Raw genomic sequence first — 13,281 nt, 5'->3', positions numbered from 1 at the left:
AAGTATGGAGAACAAACAGAGGGTTACCGGAGGGGTTGTGGAGGGGGGATGGGCTAAATGGGTCAGGGGCACTAAGGAATCTACTCCTGAAATCACTGTTGCACTATATGCTAACTAACTTGGATGTAAAAAAAAAAAAATGAAATGAAATGAAATGAAACATTCCATGTAAAAAAAATAACGATCTATCTTATGTTGTCTAATTTTACATTCACATAAAAATAAAAAAAGAAATACAGAAAAATGATAGAACTAAGAAACCTTCATTCTTTAATTCCCAGTGAAATAAGTGATTGATACAATGATTATGAAGGAATGTTAAAAGCAATATGTCATAGAGGCATTTGGGTGGCTCAGTCACTTGAGCCTCTGACTCTTGATTTCAGCTCAGGTCACGATCTCACAGTTCATGAGGTCCAGCCCCATGTCAGACTCTGCTCAGACAGCGTGGAGCCTGCTTGGGATCCTCTCTCTCTTTCTGCCCCTCGTCCACTTGTGCGCGTGCTCTCTCTCGCTCTCAAAATAAACTTAAAAAATTGTTTTTACAAACTCACTACCACGACCATCTTTCCCAGTGACGCAACCTTTACCAAGCTATCACATAAAATCACTAATACCTCCAATTCCAATACAACACCATAGGATTAATGGAAGCCTTCTCTCCTCCCATTTCCATCACTGAGAAATCTGGTTCCCATTAACCTCAATATATTAACTTATTTGTTTAGCTCCCTGTACGTAGCCCATTTCCTGACCCCACCAAGCTGCCTTCTAGGTTGGTCACAGCCGGCTGATCTCCGGCCAGCTCTGTACCTGGCCCTGTGCCAAACTAGCTCTCCTGTCTGATCTCAAATGAGAACTGTTTGCACCCACGTTTATGGGCTTGCTTCTCTAGACAAGTGGCTCACAACCATAAGACACTGGACATAGGGCGGTATTTTTAGTCGTCATAACTACGGGGGTGCTACCAGCATCTAGAAAATAAAGTGCAACAATGCTGTTAAACATTCCACACTGCACAGGAGAGCCCCCTGCCACAGAGAATGATCTGGCTCACGGTGTCAAAAATGCTAAGGTTGAGAATATAATACATCTAATTTAAATGATATAGGACTAGGCACATCAAAAGATCTGAGTCTTGCCAACTTAAGAAGTTTCATTCGAGGACGTCTACTGGGCATGTATTTGAGGCAAGTCGGCCTTCTCGCCCTCCTCTGCTGCCTAGTGTGCAAGCCTAGGGACGTGGACGTGCACACGGCCCAGCAGGATTCGACCCAGGTCTCCTGGTCAGCAGGTGGCTCAGGGACTCCAAGGCCCAGGATCCTGAGGCAGGGGCTCAACCACAAAACCCACCCAGCAGGAATACGTCCCCACGCTGAGAGCTTGTGTCTTCCATAAGCTGTAGGTCCCAAAGGTGCCCGAACATACCCAAAGCCACTCGCCTAAGAGAGTCTTCATTCACTCAAGTGTTTATTGAGCACCTACTATAAGCCCCTACTGGTAATACAGCAGTTAGCAAAATGTTTTGTTGTTGTTGTTGTTGTTTAAGTAGGCTCCACACCTGGTGTGGAGCCCAATGCAGGGCTTGAACTCATGACCCTGAGATCGAGACCTGAGCTGAGATCAAGAGTTGGTAGCTTAACTGACTGAGCCACCCAGGAGCCCCCAAAATTAATTTTTAAGACAGAAGAAGAAAGGGAGTCGGATTCCAGATCAGAGGAAGTTGCTGCTTTTCGTTTTTGATTTCTTTCTCACCAGGCTCCAGGTCTGCAGCTTAAAAGAGCACACCCACATTTAACCTGAACACAAAACACACTAGTCATCTTCTCAGGGGCCATTGATTCTCTCTCCCCTGTTAGGATACTAGCCCTGCTCACTTTCATTATTTAAAGGGGGATGAGGGGGTGGTGCCTGGGTGGCTCAGTCTTTGAGTTCCCAACTCCGGATTTCCGCTGGGGTCATTGATCCCAGGATCGTGGGATTGAGCCCCTTGTAGGGCACCACGCTGAGCATGGAGCCTGCTTAAGATTCTCTCTCTCTCTCTCTCTCTCTCTCTCTCCCTCTCTCTCTCTCTCCCTCTCTCTCTGCCCCACTGGCACACTCTCTCTCCCTCTAAAATAAAATTAAAGAAAAAAAGAGGAAAAGGAAAAGGAAAATGAGGGTGGGGGGGAGCACTAGAGGTGGCTAGTCTGAGATTCAATTCCGGATGGGGCACCTTAGCAAACTCAAAAGCCTGGCGTGGTATTTCCGGGGACACGGGGCTCACACTGAGATTCTAACACTGAGGCCCTGGAGGAACTATAAAGAGTCACAGAAGTAATTATATTGAAACAACAGAACCCCACGCAGAAAGTCACCCATAATCTTAACCCAGATCAAGACAATGTCATTGCTGGCCTGCATCACCTCAATTCTCGCCAAGCACCCATTCAATTCTGACATTTATATCACAGGTGCAACGTCTGTTCTCCACATTTTCTGTGTACCTGTTGAGTTCCATACTCTGCATTTTGCTAGAGTCTCTTTTCTCTCCCCTCCCCTGTGTGTTTCTGCGTGTTCACCGTTTCTTTCTTGGGCAGTCCTGCAAAAAGGGCTGAAGGTTGGGAGTTGCCATTTTAGGGAAATAGGATCACATCTCTCTCATACTGGAATCTTTCAGGCCCCTGCAAGTTTGAACACTGGAAGCATGAGTTGATTATTACCTGATCCATCACCTCGTTCGGGATACGGTTCCTGGAACCTAAAACGTGCCTCTAACATGTAAAGGTTAGACCCACCCCACTACCCCAGGTGGGACTCGAACCCACAATCCCTGGCTTAGGAGGCCAGTGCCTTATCCATTAGGCCACTGGGGCAACCGCCAAGATGCTTGCTTAGTGGCTAGAAAGTGGTCCAGAGATTGCTTTGGGTTTTTACTCAAAACCAGGCCGAGTCCGTAGTTGTGTATTCCAGCCTCCAGGAAGAGCCGCCCTCCTGGAAACAAGCGCCCCCTCTCCGCGGAGCTCCCGCGCAAGGGGGCGCAGTCGCCACCCGCAGCGCCCTCCTCTGCCTGCGTTCCTGCAGCTCCTCCACAGGCCTCGCGGAGTCTGGCTCTTCTGTTTGCTCCAGAAGGGGTCCCACGCTCAGAAACGCACTGGATTCTCCTTCGGATGAATGGATTCAGAGTGCAGTAGGGGCCTCCGGCTGGGTCAGACGGTGGAGCGCTGGGCCTGGCCACCGGGCTGTGTCGTTGACAAGTGTTCGGTCCTCTCCGGGCCCAGCGTGACCAATGACCCCGCAGAGCGCAGGGCTGGGAGGTAGACGGTGCGGGGCCGTTACAGCGTGCAGGGAGGAGGCGACCCTCCGGGCTCTCCGAGGCTCCCCCGCGGGCCGAAGTCAGAGCCTCCTGCGCCGTGGTCCCGCGCTGGCGCCACACCTCCGGGCTTGGCTGACATCCAGGGGATGGAGACATCCCGGAAGATTCTACCCTGGGCCTCACCTTTCCAGGCTCGCGCGCGAGAACTGGCACCGAGCGCCAGACCAAACCCCTCCGCTTAGGGCTGCCTGGAGCCGAAGGTCCGGGTATCGTGCACACACACCCTGCAATTTTCCTCGCAACACTTCCCCCAGTTATTCACTGAGGCTTGTAATGTAGCCAATGATTAAAAAAAAAAAAAAAAATTCAGCAGAATCTGGACCCGCTCATGATTCTCTCTCCCCATCGCCCTAAGAATTCTGGGACCTCAGAGCCTCCTTCGCGCCACACCTCCAAATGTATCCTTTATCATTTGTGCAACAAAATTCGGGGGAGAGGGGGACCTCGCCCTTCCGGTGAGAGAGGTCTCCGCATTCGCTCGCCTTTTATTTAAAATCATCTGCATTTTAGCAGGAGAAGGCGAAGGCCCCCTGAAACGCGCTGTCCAGCCGCAGCTGGCGGCCCGTGGGGGCGCGACAGGGGTCATCCATGCATCCTCCTCTCTCGGGGCCACAGGTTCAAGGCGGAACTCAGGAGCAAGTTCTGCTCTCTGCCTTCGCGTCGCCTGTTTGCGGAGATTGGCAAATGCTCTCGGTGCGTCCCGCAGGTTTGGGGATCCACGCACCCCGGTGGTTTTCCACATCCGTGTAAATGTGGCCAGGAATTTTTTTTTTAACTCTCTCGAAAGCTCTTCATCGCTTTTATGTGTGTTTGTTTTGAATATCCAGCATTTCCCGTTGTTTTTAGCCAGTGCGTTGGTCCCCCCCAAATCCCGCCCATTTGTGTTACTGGAAACTGTAAGTCTCTCCTGGTGGTTTTCTTTGTAGCAATTTCCTCAAAACTACTAACAATCTTTTAGAAACAATAAATAAAGGTTAAAAACAAACCAACAAGAAAAACTTTGGGACAGGGATGACTCCCCCCAGGAAATCTGATTCGACGGACAGCCGCGGGGGCTTGCATGGGCTCTGGAAGAAAGAGATTTGGCCTGAGATTTGCCCACAGTTGCCCAGAAAGCGGGACCCTTCACCCGCGGTGGAAAGCAGCTCTCAGGGGTTGGAACTCCTTAGGGGTCAAAGTCAAACCCCACCTGGGTCTCCGATCGCCTGGACCTCCCAGCCTGACGTTCAGAGAGTAGCACAGGACCCTAGTCGTGACTGCACTCGGTCCCCTGGTGGGCTCTGGGACCAAGGCAGGGGAGGGACAAGGAAATGGAGGGAGGAGGTGGGGGAAGAAGGGAGAAGGGAGAAGGGCCCGAGCGCCTCCCCAAGTGCGCACCGGCCTATGAAATCCTGGATGCTCAGCAGCGGGCCTCTGAATGCCACCCGGGCAGCTGGACTTGAACCTCAAAGTTGTGACTGTGGGGAGCGTCGCCTCTCACGGATTCCCCTCCCCCAACGACTGGCCTTGCACTAAACCTGACGCAGCCGAGGGAGGAGCGCCCTCCCCGGGGAGGCCTGCACGTCTGGATCCCCAGGATCCCGATTTAAAAACTTTTAAAAAGCACCCGGGGGGGGGGGGCGCCTGGGTGGCGCAGTCGGTTGAGCGTCCGACTTCAGCCAGGTCACGATCTCGCTGTCCGTGAGTTCGAGCCCCGCGTCGGGCTCTGGGCTGATGGCTCAGAGCCTGGAGCCTGTTTCCGATTCTGTGTCTCCCTCTCTCTCTGCCCCTCCCCCGTTCATGCTCTGTCTCTCTCTGTCCCAAAAATAAATAAACCTTGAAAAAAAAAAAAAAAAAGCACCCGGGGTCGACCGTAGGCTTTCAAAGATTCTCTTTTAATTCTCTCTTGCAGTGTCCTGTTTCCACGCCCAGTGGCTGAGGTCCCGGGACAATTCCTCAATCTCTGAGAGGGTTTTGCACACACACACACACACACACACACACACACACACACAAAAACCACCAAAACAGGGCTCGTCCGGGATTTGAACCCGGGACCTCTCGCACCCTAAGCGAGAATCATACCCCTAGACCAACGAGCCACAGGGACGCGTGCCTCTGACTCTCTTTATGACTTCGTGGCGACCCGGGGGTTGGGACAGGCGGGACCAGGGAAGTGACGCGAGAAGGAGCTTCGGATTTCAGACCCGCGGGGAACGGCTGAGTTCAGAAGCGGGTGGGCGGGCCCCTCACGCCCCCCCCCCCCCAATCCGGTGGCCTCAGCGCTGACGCAGTAAGGAGCCCGAGGCCACGTAGACGGTCCGTGCGTCCCGGCGCCTCCCTGAAGTCACTCTGCAGACATTCCTCGCGGCCAGGAGCACCCTGACGACACCTTGGGGCAAAAGCCAGCGCGGGGCTCCCGGTAGGAGGGGCAGCGTTGCGTGTCTTTCGATTCTAGGTCAGTGGGACACGTTGCGTGGAGGCGCAGCCCCCGGTGTCCGTACGACTTCCTAAACGCCTCCTGCAGGGTTTTACGACCCAAACCAAGAAAACAAGCCGCCCAACGTGGGGCTCGAACCCACGACCCTGAGATTAAGAGTCTCATGCTCTACCGACTGAGCTAGCCGGGCGCCCCTTGGTCGTGACTCTAGATGCTAAAGTGATGTGAAGTTGATGGGAACCAGGTAAAGTAATGAATTGGACCTGAGCACCAGGGACGGTTCAGTAGCCAAGACCCCCGGGCCCCACAGAAATTCCCCACTGCAGCAAGGGTGCTGCCAGCCCAGGACTTCCCTCCCGTCCTCGGGGCCTCTAGCTGGGGAACCCGCCTGGGCCCTGTGCCCGCCGAGGCCGACCTGGCGTCAGGCCCAGGAGTAGCCCCCGCAGCTGGGTGAAGGGGCCGGAGCCAGCGGCGGAGAGAAAGCCTAAGACAGGATGTACCACAGTTAGTTTAAACACTGACCCCTTGACAGACATCTGGATTATTTCCAGGGTTTTTTGGGGTTGTTTTGTTTTGTTTTTGGTGGGGGGGGGGGCTGTTAACAAACATGTAACACCCAAATAAATACCCAAAGGTGCAATCGAGGTCATATGGTAGTTATGTTTCCCTTTTAAAGACACTGCCACATTGTTTCCTAGCGTGGCCAGACCGTTTTCCTTCCCCATCAGCAGTGTATGAGTGGCCCAGTTTCTCCCACAAAATGTTCGATAGAAAGAGTGGCAGCATCCTTCTATCTCCAACCTCGAAGACAATATTGCCAGGGACTCACTATCAAGTATGAAGTTTGCTGTAGTGTTTTGTAGATAATTTTGGTAATTATGGGTGTTATCTCCTTTTGCTAGTTTGCTAAGAATTTGTTTAAATGTTTATTTATTGGGGGGGGGATGAGCAGGAGAGGGTAGAAAGAGGGGGAGAGAGAATCCCAAGCAGGCTCTGCACTGTCAGGGTAGAGCCCCAAGCAACATTTAAACCCACCAACCAGGAGATCTTGACCTGAGCCAAAATCAAGAGTGATACACCTAACCCACTGAGCCGCCCCTCCTAAGAATTTTAAAAGTCATAAATGGAAGTTAGATTATATTGAGTACTTTTCCTTGAATTTGTTGCATACATCAGATTTGTCTAATGTCAAATAAACTTCGCATTCCCTAGGATAAACTCGACTTGGCCATGGAATATTATCCTTCTTATATGTCATAAGATTTGGCTTGCTAGTATTTTGTTTTAGAATTTCCATCCATTTCCATGAGATTATAGATTATGTGCTTTTAAAATTCTTTTTCGTGCTGTTTAGTTTTCATATCAGAGTTGTGCTGGCCTCGTAAAATGTGTTGTGGGATTCCGTCTTCTATTCTGTGAAAGATTTTGTGTGAGATTAAAATTTAGTTTCTTGAATGTTTGGTAGCATGCCCCCACTGAAGCCATCTGAGTCAATAACTTTCTTTGGAGGATAATTTTTGACCATTGATTCATTTTCTTTATTAATTTAAAGGTCATTTACATTTTTATTCCATTTTGATCCCATCAAGGCATGTTTGTTGTTGTTGTTTGTTTGTTTTTTAAGAAGGCTTTCTGCCCAGCGCAGAGCCCAACACGGGGTTTGAACTCACAACCCTGAGATCAAGACCTCAGCTGAATCAAGAGTCAGATGCTTTGACTGAGCCACTCAGGCACAAGGCATGCTTTTTTAATTCAAAGAATTATGTATTTTTCTAAGTTTTCACAAAGCTGTTTAGCATATGCTTTTAAGTTATGTAATGACTGTGAAGTCATTCTTATCCCTGATATGGGTTGTGTGTCTTCTTCCTTTATTTTGTAATCAGTTTTTGCAAAGTTTTATCAATAACTTTTTTTTTCAAGATCTGCTTGAGGATTTGTCATTAATCTCTACAGTATGCTTGTTTTCTAGTTCACTGATTTCCTATCTTATTATTTTTTTCCCTTGTTCTAACTTCTTTGGGTTTATTTTTGCTGTTCTTTTTCTAACTTCTTGACATTACTATTCAACCTTTCTTTTCTATTATATGCATCTAAGACTATCAACTACTGCTTTAGCTAGGTCTTACAGGTTTTGGTATACAGTATTTTCACCTTCATTTATTTTAAAGTATGTATTTCTTCGAACTTTCTTTGTAATTTGTTCTTCAATCATGGAACTTCTAAGGTGTGTTGCTTAATCTGTAATCATATTGGGATTTTTTGGGGTTTTGTGGTATATATTTTGACCTATTTTTCGTTTACTATTTCTGCACCTTTTTAAGCTGTTAGATACACCTATTGAATTTTGTTTCACTTTTTGTGTGTTTTTATTTTTAGAGGAATTTACATCTTTTTCAATCTTCTAGAGCATTTTACATAGCTTCTGTTCTCAAAGATATTTTAATTAGTCTTCCATTAGTTTATGCATAGTAAGATTAGTTGTATTATGATCTGTGTCTTACAATCTTAGCATCTGAAATCTTGGCAATTTTATTTCCATTGCTTGTTGTTCATTGGTTGTTGCTCATGGTGCCTTATTTCCTTGTTGTTCTTGTTTGTTTTGTGAGTTGCCCATTTCCCTTCTAAATTTCTTGATGTATGGAATTCTGTGAGACCTAGAATAAAAGTGTCTCTGCACAGAAAATTGTTGTTGATTTCTGCCAGGGGCTCAAGGACTTACCATTCATGGGTCACTTTAAATTAAATCTTCTACTTGAGGGTTTTGTTTTTTTTTTTTCCCCAATCGGTCCTCAAGTACACAGAATTGGATTGTTCATGATCCTTGGTTCATAGTGCGCTCTCAAACTCACCATCCTCAACAAAAAGGAAGACCAACAGTTGTCCAACACCATGGTCCTCTCCACCACCACGTTCTTTTGCTTCCTTCTCTCCGGTGTAACATCCTTCAGATCCTCTAAGAGGCAGAAGGTCCTGTCACACCATGGCACTCTTGTTTCCACACATGCTGAAGACATCTGCTGGGAACTTGCAACTCCACAGAAGTGCTTTCCCTGGGCCCCGGAGCCCGACGACGAGCAGGGAAAGGCTGGAGGAGTTCATCCCTGTCCCCTGAGTCCCACTTTCCTTTCAGTTCCAGTACTGGGAGGAAAGGTGCCTTCCCCCCTGAGGGAGTGTTTTATAGGAATTTGGCACCTGGAGGCATCCCCGCCTCAAGGTTCTGCAAAACAGCGTCCACCCTTGTAGAGCTCTTGAACGTGGTCTGTCGGGCTTAGTCACACGTGCAACATATTACTCTCTAATACAGTTTTAAAGTGTTAACATCTGTTTGACCTTTTAGCTAGTGGGGCAACGAGTTCACGGTCTCAGACCAATACGCCCACTATTCTTCAAATGCTTAGGTTTTCAAGCTTCGACGTGTTGGCAGGACCCGGTCGGTTTCTCACGCGGCGAAGGCGACCCCTATCCACACACAGCCGGAGCTGCAGAAAAGGGGGGAGGGGACCCGACCAAGGCAGGGACCAGGGCAGGGGCTGCGGGGAGAGCCCCAGGAGGCCACGCCCATGTGTGGGGGGAAGGGCTCGGCGTCTGGGGGTCCCTCCCGCCACGCTGCAAAAACCAGAAGCCCATGGCTAGTCCTCAAGCTCCCGCACTCCTGAGCCCGGGACCGCGCTGGGGGCCCCGCCTTGCCGCCCCAAAGGCGTCCTGGTGCACAGGAAGGACATATTTCTCCCACCCCGGTGCCTCCAACCCCGACCGACAAAGCAGCATTTAGAGACGTGGCTCTATCAACGCTTTGGGGACTGGGCCCCAATTAAATTTTAAAGGCAGCGGTGGGCGGCACTGAGCCAGCTTGAGGCCTTTTTAAGATTCCCTCCCCCGGTGGAGCCTGGCGCGGGGGTGGGGGTGGGGGTCTCGGGCCAGCTCCGATCCACGGGGAGACAAAAAGAAGGGCTCGTCCGGGATTTGAACCCGGGACCTCTCGCACCCTAAGCGAGAATCATACCCCTAGACCAACGAGCCCTGCTGCAGCTCGTGTCCAATCTCCTCTTTGTGACCGATAGGGCGTCCAGGGCGGGAACGGCGCAGCAGCGCGGGGAGGGGAATCGGTTTCAGATCCGTGGAGAAGGGCTAGAGGTTGGGATCCACGGCCGTGGGGGGAACCTAACACTCCCTGCGCCCATAAAGTGGGGAGCGGTTCCTGCGTGCCCCCAACAAGGTGGCCTCGCCGATTCGGCTCCGCGCTCCGCCCCCGGCGCGCAAGGGCGGCCAGCCGGGCAGGGGGTCCGTGAGTCCCCGCGCCGCCCTGCGGTCACTCTGCAGGAGCTCCTCCCGGCTGCTCTCCCCTCTCCCGCCCCTGGCGAGATCAAACCAAGACATCGAGTTTCCGACGTGGAGCCTACAACCCACGAAGCTGACTAAACCAGGCGGCCAGCGACCTTCCTGCCCTAGGGTGACCTCGGCCCGGAGGGGCTGGCCCCTGGAGGGGGGTGGATCAGACCATCAACCAGACCCCGCACCGGGGCGGCTCAGGGATGCCCTCCCCGGCTCAGCAGGGGCGGGAGGAGGGTCTTCAGGTCCTCAGGTAGTGGGGAGGATGAGGACACCGCCCTTGGGGCAGAAGGACTGCGTCCAGGGATCGGGGGTCGGGTTCCCGGCGCTCTGCTGTCTCTGTGTCCCTCCCCGTGTCCAGGCGCGACCCATCCCCCGAGGACCCGGCAGATCTGGGCTAGCGGGTTCGCTTTGTGCTGTCTGACCACCTAACCACCACCCCTCCCCATCCATGGCGCGCATTTCCTTGAGCTCTCATCTGGGCAAGCCCGGGGGAATGAAATTCTGCCCACGGAATCCGGGGTGTCGCTCCCTCTCTCCCCTCCTCCCTCCCCCCCCCCCAAAAAAAATCAAGCTAAGGGTAGGACTCACCTGAGACTCCAGCGGAGATCATCTGTACCCCCAGAAGAACCAACGATGCACTTTGCCTTACTTTAGATAACCTCCTCTTACTTCCCGGAGCGGTCTCCTTGAACCTCGGTGCCGCGGATTCCCAGCCACGGGAGACACAGACCATGGGCGTCTCACGACTCACGGTGCCCTAGGTCCCACACGGGCTGTGCCGCCGGGAGCCTCAGCCTGGTGGGTGCCGTCTCCGCTGAAAACGCGGACGGGAAAACGGAGGGGGGCTCGTCCGGGATTTGAACCCGGGACCTCTCGCACCCAAAGCGAGAATCATACCCCTAGACCAACGAGCCACCACGACACGTCTCTCCCTCCTTCTTCTGCCGCTGACGCACGCGGAAGCGCTGAAATCACCCCGATAGCTCAGTTGTCAGCGCGTGCACCTGTGAAGCCGGCCCTGTGGGTTCGCGGGTTCGCAGCCTCTGTCAGATTTCGGACCGAGGGTTAGTTCTAGGCTCATCAACGCTCCACGAGCGGCCCCAGCGGAAGGAAGACCGAACCGCGGCCTCTCCCCAACCCACCGCTTCCCAGCTACGCAGCTGATCGCGGCAGCGCGCAGGGCAGGGCTCGTCTCCGGCCCAGGCTTGCATCCAGCGATGGAAAGAGAACTGCAGCTGTGCCCAGGGTGGACTGCGAGGGACACAGCTCACCCGCAGTTGGTCGCAAACCGGGACCGACGCTCTGCCTCCGATCAGCGGCGCCTGTCTTCCTGGGCTGGAGCGCTCTACATTGGCCGCGGACGGGAGTGGGCGGGGGAAGACGGAACAGATACTGGAACTCACAAACTACTGATCATTGGGGCCCCTTCTCAGGGAAAACAGGCCTGACCCCTCGACTCCTCATTCCCTTGAAATACTTCGCTGAACTCTGACACTGAGTTCGGGCCTTGGGACCCAGCTCCTTCGCAGGGAGTGGGGCAGAGCCAGGGTCTGCCAATTTGGGACAAGAGACTGTTCAGGTTCCTGCCCAAAGGGGTCCGGGGACGAGTGTGAAATGGGAAAGCAGAAGACGCAGGAAAGGAGAGAACTAAGAGGGGCCTCAGAGAGAAAACCTGGGCTTCCACCAGCCGGGAGTTGCCCGGTTCAGTCAGGAAGGAGGACTGGGACCGGCAAGCAAACTTGAAGCTGGGACAGGCGTTAATGTCTCAGGGCAGTGTTCTAAATACTTTACAAAAACAAACAAACAAAAAAGTTAAGTAAGTTAATATCCCAAACAAATCTTTGAGTCATGAGCTGGGATTATCCCCACTTCACAGCTGGATAAACTGAGGGCCTTGAGAGGCTGGGTTTCGGGGGCCCAGATCTGTGGGGCCCAGATGGAAAATAGTGGAGCCTGGTCCTGTAGCTCTCCTGCAGCCCTAAAAGAACTGCCCAGAATGTGTGTTCTGCACGTTTCCCATCTAGGGGAAGGCTCGAGGCCCCAGCCCACAAGCCAAGGAAAATCCACCCCCCCCCCCGCCAGGATCTCTCCAGAAAGCACAGAGCTCCCCTGAGGCTGAGGCTGGGGGTACAGTGAGTACCAACCTGCTAATAGTTTCCCAGCGACAGGAGGGCTGTGAACAGGGTCTCGTAGACACTGGGAGGGGTCCCTGCAGGGAAGCACTGCCAGGCTGGAGTAAGGAAGGCAGGCACAGAGGGAGTAGAGCCACCTGCAATTGGGTGGGGAGAGCAGAAAGCCCCAGAAATTGGCCCCTGTCACTGGGGTCAGGTTTAATTCTAAACGTGTCTGTTCCTTATTCCCTCCGCTGTCTTCACCATCACCTGGGCTCCTGGCTTTCTCTGTCCATCCCTGCAGGGCCAGGGTGTCCCAAAGGGCTACTGAGGGCAAGGGAGGCAGCTCACTCCTGGGGGCCTGAATCGAATGTGTCTGGAAAGTGCCAGGAGGCCACATCTTGGCGTATCATCTGGGTTATTCTCTTTTATGGGTTCCAGGTTGGTCTGGGCCTCACAACAGATAGATGGTAAGATTTGTTCAAGCTGGGAGCCCACAATGTCTAGGTGAAGGCCTCACTTACACCCACAGGTCCAGGGCTATAAAAGGTGGGCCCAAGGTGGACTTCAGGCCATGTCCCTGGGATAAGAGCCTCACCTCATCCTCCTCAAGGACAGCAGACTGAGTGGGGAGAAGAGTAGAGTCTGAAAGGAAGCAGAACCGTAAGCAGGGGGACCAGGGAGGATCCTCGGCCCCTTCACCTAGTTCCCACACTGTGGAGGCCTCCGGGATCGGTGTTCCCTTCCTGCCTGACCCCGTGCCCACTCCCCTTCTCTGGAGACAGATCATCTCTTGTTCTGGGTTCCCAGGTGCACAGATCTGATGCTCCCCCCTCCACTACCCCCATCTGGGCCTACCCTGTGGTCTGACAACCTCATCACCCACCCCTGGAGAAGGTGGAGGATGTGAGAGTCATCTGGGATGAGGGGTGGAGAAGGCCCCACGGACTGATCCTGACTGACCCAAAGCCGACTCACGCCTGTGAGTGAGGCAGGGGGACCCGGTCCGTAGGGGAAAGGACCTAGACCCCACCTATAGGGACCTGCCCCTGTAGGCTTGGCTC

General features: G+C 52.7%; 5 non-coding genes across 5 annotated transcripts; all 5 read right to left on the bottom strand.

Moving 5' to 3' along the window:
- Positions 1 to 2,782: 2,782 nt before the first annotated feature.
- TRNAR-CCU lies at positions 2,783 to 2,855 on the bottom strand. The gene has a single exon. It is a non-coding gene; the product is annotated as a tRNA-Arg (tRNA).
- Positions 2,856 to 5,364: 2,509 nt separating this feature from the next.
- TRNAP-AGG lies at positions 5,365 to 5,436 on the bottom strand. The gene has a single exon. It is a non-coding gene; the product is annotated as a tRNA-Pro (tRNA).
- Positions 5,437 to 5,891: 455 nt separating this feature from the next.
- TRNAK-CUU lies at positions 5,892 to 5,964 on the bottom strand. The gene has a single exon. It is a non-coding gene; the product is annotated as a tRNA-Lys (tRNA).
- A 3,758-nt stretch (positions 5,965 to 9,722) lies between these two features.
- On the bottom strand, positions 9,723 to 9,794 carry TRNAP-AGG. Its single transcript has one exon. It is a non-coding gene; the product is annotated as a tRNA-Pro (tRNA).
- A 1,154-nt stretch (positions 9,795 to 10,948) lies between these two features.
- TRNAP-UGG lies at positions 10,949 to 11,020 on the bottom strand. The gene has a single exon. It is a non-coding gene; the product is annotated as a tRNA-Pro (tRNA).
- Between the last annotated feature and the right edge of the window lie 2,261 nt (positions 11,021 to 13,281).

The sequence above is a fragment of the Lynx canadensis genome, chromosome E3 (assembly GCF_007474595.2).
Source record: "Lynx canadensis isolate LIC74 chromosome E3, mLynCan4.pri.v2, whole genome shotgun sequence".
NCBI lineage: Eukaryota > Metazoa > Chordata > Mammalia > Carnivora > Felidae > Lynx > Lynx canadensis.
This window is presented reverse-complemented; position numbering and strand designations above follow the sequence as displayed.